The sequence below is a fragment of the Mya arenaria genome, chromosome 3 (genome assembly GCF_026914265.1).
Source record: "Mya arenaria isolate MELC-2E11 chromosome 3, ASM2691426v1".
Lineage (NCBI taxonomy): Eukaryota > Metazoa > Mollusca > Bivalvia > Myida > Myidae > Mya > Mya arenaria.
Genome location: NC_069124.1, coordinates 19,052,358 through 19,058,974, shown reverse-complemented (window position 1 = coordinate 19,058,974; position 6,617 = coordinate 19,052,358). Strand labels below are relative to the sequence as shown.

The following is a 6,617-nucleotide window of genomic DNA, read 5'->3' as shown; positions in this document are numbered from 1 at the left end:
TAATGATTCGCAGTATTCCTAACAAGATTTCAGACAACTGTTTTGACTGTATTTGCTGGATTTAATCTAACGAGAACATAAACAAATCGTTCGCCAGCGATATCGTTTGTCATGTTGTTAACTTGAACCGAAAATTATGAACAATCGGTCTGTGAACTTTTTTTTGCTTCAAAAGTGACAAATGAACTGACGTCAAAAAAATGTCGTCCAGAATATAAAAAAAAACATCCTGATACAACATTTTAAAAAAGGACCAATTAAATTAAATAATCGTTAGTCAGAAATATACGTGACATTTTAGAAAAAAAACACTGAACCTTGGAGTTCCATACTTATACGCAAGTCGTACCTTAGTTACGGCCCTTGGCATTGTCGAGCGGTAAACACCTTTGAATGATTTTCAAGTTCAGGTTCAGTTCTTGTTATTGTGTAACAATTTATTTAATATGACAAACAAGTACTATTGAAGTGACAGCCATTCCATAATGTCTAAAAGATTGAAGGCCTGGCAATTTCTGAGTAGTAGACTTGCTCTGTTGCTACAACTAAAACCGCAATATAAGATCGTTAAAATTTCGAGTTACACCAGGGGAACGTTCTCTTTGACTCTAAAATATGACAGCAGTACTTAATAGGTTCGAGAATGATAAATGTCACAGGGGCGGATCCAAGTAGTCGCGTTAGAGGGGTCGCAACTAAGAGGCTTTTGAAATCCGCCCTCCCTCAGAAACGAAATCTTCATGATTTAAAATCGTGGCAGGGGGTTTGGGGTAACTCTCCTTAGCAATTTCTAGTCCGAAATGATGCATTTTGAGCGTAATTTATTACTTAATTTTTCTGATATCGACATAAAAAGAAAACTTGTACGATTTTGGGGAGGCACGCGCCGGGTGCTCTCCCCTCTGAATCCGCTTCTATGTCAGCATTAATCTGTCAATCGAAATAAACTAATTTGAAGATCTATTAACTTTCACAAAAATATTTATGTAGAAACCGTTCACCGCTTTTCGAACATCGTATCTTTAAAGAGGTTGGACACATCTAGAAGTCTATCAAATGTTTACCTATTATTGTTCAATGCGTAAAGGTTTCTTATCATTTTTTTTAACAAATGATCAAGACAGTGCTATGGTCGTTGCTTTACATGTGCGTATTGCCACTGCTACAAATGTCGTGACAGTATCCTGAACAGTATGTATGCTAGACCATAGATTGTCCAAGTGTTATAACAAACAAGTAAAGCCGCCAGACCATAGATTGTCCAAGTGTTATAACAAACAAGTAAAGCCGCTAGACCATAGATTGTCCAAGTGTTATAACAAACAAGTAAAGCCGCTAGACCATAGATTGTCCAAGTGTTATAACAAACAAGTAAAGCCGCCAGACCATAGATTGTCCAAGTGTTATAACAAACAAGTAAAGCCGCTAGACCATAGATTGTCCAAGTGTTATAACAAACAAGTAAAGCCGCTAGACCATAGATTGTCCAAGTGTTATAACAAACAAGTAAAGACGCCAGACCATAGATTGTCCAAGTGTTATAACAAACAAGTAAAGCCGCTAGACCATAGATTGTCCAAGTGTTATAACAAACAAGTAAAGACGCCAGACCATAGATTGTCCAAGTGTTATAACAAACAAGTAAAGACGCCAGACCATAGATTGTCCAAGTGTTATAACAAACAAGTAAAGCCGCTAGACCATAGATTGTCCAAGTGTTATAACAAACAAGTAAAGACGCCAGACCATAGATTGTCCAAATGTAATAACAAACAAGTAAAGCCGCTAGACCATAGATTGTCCAAGTGTTATAACAAACAAGTAAAGCCGCTAGACCATAGATTGTCCAAGTGTTATAACAAACAAGTAAAGCCGCCAGACCATAGATTGTCCAAGTGTTATAACAAACAAGTAAAGACGCCAGACCATAGATTGTCCAAATGTTATAACAAACAAGTAAAGCTGCTAGACCATAGATTGTCCAAGTGTAATAACAAAAAGTAAAGCCGCTAGATCATAGATTGTCCAAGTGTTATAACAAACAAGTAAAGACGCCAGACCATAGATTGTCCAAATGTTATAACAAACAAGTAAAGCCGCTAGACATAGATTGTCCAAATGTTATAACAAACAAGTAAAGCCGCCAGACCATAGATTGTCCAAATGTTATAACAAACAAGTAAAGACGCCAGACCATAGATTGTCCAAATGTTATAACAAACAAGTAAAGCCGCTAGACCATAGATTGTCCAAATGTTATAACAAACAAGTAAAGCCGCTAGACATAGATTGTCCAAATGTTATAACAAACAAGTAAAGCCGCCAGACCATAGATTGGCCAAGTGTAATTACATAAGTAACGACGATAAACTAAATATTCAAAGTGTAAAAATAATCCAATAGCGACGCTAGACCATGTATTGTTAAAGTTTAATACATATATTACTATATGTAGTTACATATTTGTACAAGGATTTCGCGGTTAATTGCATGACTTAGCGATTATCAGTTTTGCGGCCCGGGCCGATTTTCGATTATTATTTTGCGGCCCGTAGAACGTTCGCACGTGAATTCAATTTTCGCCTTAAAATCAATTTTGGCGACTGTAAAATAATGTCTCGACTAAATAATCAAAATTTGTTGATCTGCTTGAACATATTTATTATTATTTATCGCTGTTGTGCGAGAATTTGCCCTTGTGCTCATAATGTCCCTCGACTACGTCTCGGGGCCGTTATGAGTCACTCGGGCCAATTATCACTCAACGCTACGCCGTGTATTAACCTCTAAGTAATAATCATTTACGGCGCTAGACCATTATTTATTCAAAGCGGAAAATCTATTAGACCATCGATTGTTCAAAGTGTAATAATAATCAAGTAGCGACGCCAGACAATGGATGGTTCCAAGTGTTATTACAATCAATTTACGATGCCAAACCACAGATTGTTAAAAGTGGACAAATAATCAAATTATGACGCCAGACCATAGATTTTTCAATTGTAATAATGATCAAGTAACGACGCTAGACCATAGATTGCTCCAAGTGTAATAAAGATCTAGTAACGACGCCAGACCATAGATAGCTTCAAGTGTATTAATACATATGTTACTATGTATAGTAACACATTTGTGTATTTGTGTATTCCGCGATTTTCTGCATGACTTAGCGATTATAAGTTTTGCGGCCCGGGCCGATTTTCGATTATTTTCGGCCTGTAGAACGTTCGCACGTGAATTTTCGCCTTAAAATAAAATTTGGCGACTGCAATATAATGTTTTGACTAAATAATAAATTTTTATTGATCTGCTTGAACATATTTATTATTAAAATACAAAAGGGAGACAAACACAAACGCAGTTTAGGAAGATATGCTAGTGTTTGATAACCAATGTGGACCGTTAGGGCGGCATTTTTTATTCTGCATTAGCATTCAAACAAGAGGGCCCTGAAGGCCCTGTATCGCTCACCTGATCCAATTCAATTACCTTGCTGTAATAAGTACATTCTGACCAGGTTTCATATAGATATAGTAGAACTATGGCCAGTGTTTTAACAATGTTTGACTTGACTTCGTGACCTTGTTTTTGAACTCAGGTTACCCAGTTTCAAACTTGACATAGACTTCATAAACACAAACATTCTAACATAGTTTCATGGTGATCAAATAAAGAATGGAACCTCTACAGTGTTTACAAAGCATTTTATTAATTTGACCCTAGTGGTCTGGTTTTTACCTCTGATTACCCAGTTTCAAACTCTACCTAAAGATCATCAAGAATATCATTCTGATTAAGTTTCATGAACATATGGTCATAAATGTGACCTCTAGAGTGTTAACATGCTTTTCCTATTATTTGACCTGGTGACCTAGTTTTTGACCGCACATGACCCAAATTCGAACTTGGCCTAGAGCTAATCCATATAAACATTCTGACTAAGTTTCATGAACATACAGTCATACATGTGACCTCTAGAGTGCTAACAAGCTTTTCCTATTATTTGACCTAATGACCTAATGAGGTGTTTTTGACCGCATATGACCAAGATTTAAACTTGACTTAGAAATTATTATTATGAACATTCTGACCAATTTTTATGAAGATACAGTTATAAATGTGACCTGTAAATGTGTAAACAAACTTTTCCTTCAATTTGACCTGATTTGACCTGGTGACCTAGTTATTGACCACACATGACCAAGATTCGAACATGACCTAGAGCTAATCAATATATATTTAAATATAATGACCTAATGACCTAGTTTTTGACCGCACATGACCCAGATTTGAACCTGACTTAGAGATTATTAATATAAACATTCTGACCAACTTTCATGAAAAAACATTTATAAATGTGACCTCTAGATTTTTAGCAAGCTTTTCCTTAAATTTGACCTGGTGATCTAGTTTTTGACCGCACATGACCAAGATTCGAACTTGGCCTAGAGCTAATCAATATATACATTCTGACTAAGTTTCATGAACATACAGTCATAAATGTGACCTCTAGAGTGCTAACAAGCTTTTCCTATGATTTGACCTGGTAACATAGTTTTTGACCGTACATGACCCAGATTTAAACTTGACTTGAAGATTATTAATATAAACATTCTGACCAACTTTCATGAAGATACATTCATAAATGTGACCTCTAGAGTGTTAACAAGCTTTTCCTTCAATTTGACCTGGTGACCTAGTTTTTAACCCCAGATGACCCAATATCGAACTCGTCCAAGATTTTATTGTGGGTAACATTCTGACCAAGTTTCATTAAGATTGTGCCCAAATTGTGACCTCTAGAGTGTAAACAGTCAAATTGTTGAAGAGGGACGACAGATATAGGGCAATCACAATAGCTCACCTTGAGCACTTCATGCTCAGGTGAGCTAAAAACAAACTTTAAACTTGCAAAATAAGAAAAACAAACATGTATTAAAGAGGTTATTACACGGCGTAGCCGGGCCTTTGACTGAAAATTGGCCCTCGTGCTCATAATGTCCCTCGACTATGTCTAGGGCCATTATGACTCACTCGGGTCATATTTCACTCAACGGCCCGGCTAGGCCGTGTATTAACCTCTATATGATAAATAATCAGAAAAAGATCCAACCAGTCAACTTTAAACACACATATCAATCAATTATCTGATGACAGGAAAATATGAAATTCTGAATTGAAATTACCATTTTTTTGTAGACAAAATACAACAAAAATGTCAAGATACGGGAACACTTAAACTTTCTATAACACAACAAAGTCACCAAAACTATCCAAGTTCAACTTGGGGATAACTGAATGTTTCAAGCAAAGAAACTTTAACATACATGTAGGTAACTCAATCTAACTAAATGAGAAATTAATTGTCTTGTTTCATTTTGTGACTGCTAGGAAGTCTGCAGTTAGCATCCTTGCACCCACAGGCGTGCATCAGTGACTGAATACACAGCTGTACGGACTGATGGAAGTTTTCCTAAGTATCTTGCTTGCCATTGCCTGATGACCCATCGTCCAGATCGAAGCCAAGACGATCCATTTTATGGTTATGGCCTCCTTTATGGTAACATGTGTTACACAAGTCAAAGTCCTGAAAAGAAAATGAAAATAATTTAAACTTTTGAGTAATTGTGATTTGAGTCAAATTGCTGATAAATCTCAATGAAATTATAAAAAAAATCTGCATAATAACTGGCTCACAATCAACCATTCCTTAAGTTACTATACTTGTTTCAAATCAGCTACTTTGTTATAAATATTTCAAGCTATTTTTCAAAACATAATATGGTATGCACTAATATGTTGTCAAGGAATTCTTACCAGGTTAAAAATGGGGGTAAGAACCATTGAACAACCAATCAATACAGAATATGTGTGAGAACAAAATAATAGAACAATAAATATGTTTAGTCTTTACAGTGTTTTTATACAAAATACAATTTCATTCAGTATATTTAACATCAATTTCCTTCAAAATAGTTGTCAATGTACAGTTGTTGTAAATTCCTTCCTATATTTGTATATTTTAGCATTAAAGTCACAGTTAGCAATATCATAAGCTCCAATGCTTCAATCATGATTATTTAAAATTCTGGCGTGTTCACAATTTAGCTACAACATTTTTTACAAATTGAAGGGCAAAGGCCCCATTTACAAAAACATGAGAAAAACAACAACACCTAGGCTCATAAGTAAAGCTGTTACCTTGTGAAAACTCACCGTGCAGACAGAGCAGTGCCAACGTGTCTCAACTTGCTGTACAAGCTGCACAATCCGGGCAAGGAGAGCTTCGTATACACGTGCAACACGTGCGAAGCTCTCCTTGCCCGGATTGTGCAGCTTGTACAGCAGTGCGATGGAGGAGAACTTTGCCCGACGTAGAGACGAGAACTCATAGTGCTTGTCGCGCGCCAAGGTAAGGAGATTGTCTCTCCCATCCATCAGCTCACAGCTCATGTGCAGATCAGGTTCTACGATTTCTGGCAGGTTCATAGCTGCCTCCTGGGTTTGCAGTTGAATCACCAAGAACCTCTGAGGAAGAAGAAAATATTCAAAACATTATGCATGGTTTATAACAACAACAATTTTTGGGGCCAAAGGGCATTACATGATAATTAATA

At 36.4% G+C, this 6,617-nt stretch overlaps 1 long non-coding RNA gene across 1 annotated transcript; it reads right to left on the bottom strand.

Annotated features, from left to right (window-relative positions):
* Nucleotides 1–3,687: 3,687 nt before the first annotated feature.
* On the bottom strand, nucleotides 3,688–6,289 carry LOC128228218 (uncharacterized). Its single transcript, XR_008259903.1, has 2 exons — nucleotides 6,217–6,289; nucleotides 3,688–5,587 (listed from the first exon to the last, which is right to left on the bottom strand). It is a non-coding gene; the product is annotated as an uncharacterized LOC128228218 (long non-coding RNA).
* Between the last annotated feature and the right edge of the window lie 328 nt (nucleotides 6,290–6,617).